The following is a 1,320-nucleotide window of genomic DNA, read 5'->3' on the forward strand; positions in this document are numbered from 1 at the left end:
GAGGAATGCAGATTTAGTTATTTAGATTATGAAAAACATTTATTACTAGAAGATAATCTTTCCATTTTTAAAAAGAAAACATATGACTGGAAACTGGGTTAAACAATTCCCAAGTCCTTATCAAATAAGGTGTCAATAAAGAAAAATATATTTTGGAACTTAAAATTAGAGAAGCCTATTTACAATTTAAATAGGGGAAAAAACAAACTAATCAAAAAACATCAGAGTGATTGTTTATATTTTATAGTCTTTATGGACATAAAACTCTACCACTTAATGTATTTCTTCATAAACTTTTTGTGAAATTCAGATCACAGCGTTATCATTGACAAATCTTTTGTCTTTCATCTAATCATCTACTCCTTTTGCACAGCTCTTGAAAACAGCATTATCATCCCACCTCCTTTTAACTTTGAAGTTGGCCTGAGGCTCGGATGGGCCAGTGAGATTAAGGAAAGGGTTTTCACTCAGAATGTTTTCAATATGAATCCTTTCTTCTTCAGCTTTTTGCTCTTGTTCCTTCCTGGCTTGCTCTTCAGCTCTTTCTTTTTCAGTTATTTTCCAATTCTACAAGAAGAGTTGCAGTGTCATCATCATTGCTCCCCTCTTCAAAATCTTCATTTTCACCTTCCTCCCCTGTTAGAGGGTCATCTGCATCAAGGTTGGCAGCGGGGATCTGATCTAACTGAGGCTTCTTTGACACTGAAGACAACGTTGTATGTTCTCAAGTTCAACGATCTGGTTTTCTCCCTTTCAGCAGCTCGCTTTTTCTTTTCTAGCTCTCTTCTGAAGTCATGGTTCTGAACTTCTTCAGGGGCATCCTGTGTGGCCTGTCTATATTTTATCTTTGTATGAGAAGGTAGGTCTCTACTAGAAAACTGCTTTGATAGTTGACTCGAATCACCTTCTCCTTTTCTTTCCCCACATCTCAGAGGTTCAAACGTTGGCCAAGCTGTTGTCATCATCTTTTATGCCTTGGCTGAGGTCTGATCCAGTAGCCTCTGCAGATCACACAGACACCATAATGACTCTTCAGGTTTATCAATTTTCTTTAGCTTTTCAGAGAACAAGCTCTTCGTTTTATTAATCTTTTGTATTTTTTAAGAGTCAGTTTTATTTCTACTTTGATCTCCATTATTTCCTTCCTTCTACTCATTTTTGGCTTTGTTTCTTATTCTTTTTCTAGGTCCTTTAGGTATAAGGTTAGATTATCTATTTTAGATTTTTCTTATTCCTTCAAGTCAGCCCTGTATTGCTATTAATTTTCCACTTATAACTGCTTTTCCTGTGTCCCATAGATTTTGGCCATTTTTTTCATTT

At 35.7% G+C, this 1,320-nt stretch overlaps 1 pseudogene; it reads right to left on the reverse strand.

Moving 5' to 3' along the window:
* Window positions 1–266: 266 nt before the first annotated feature.
* LOC119047279 (spliceosome-associated protein CWC15 homolog) lies at window positions 267–965 on the reverse strand (annotated as a pseudogene).
* Between the last annotated feature and the right edge of the window lie 355 nt (window positions 966–1,320).

This window comes from Artibeus jamaicensis, unplaced genomic scaffold (assembly GCF_021234435.1).
Source record: "Artibeus jamaicensis isolate MK-2021 breed Jamaican fruit bat unplaced genomic scaffold, CSHL_Jam_final contig_769, whole genome shotgun sequence".
In the NCBI taxonomy this organism is placed as follows: Eukaryota; Metazoa; Chordata; class Mammalia; order Chiroptera; family Phyllostomidae; genus Artibeus; species Artibeus jamaicensis.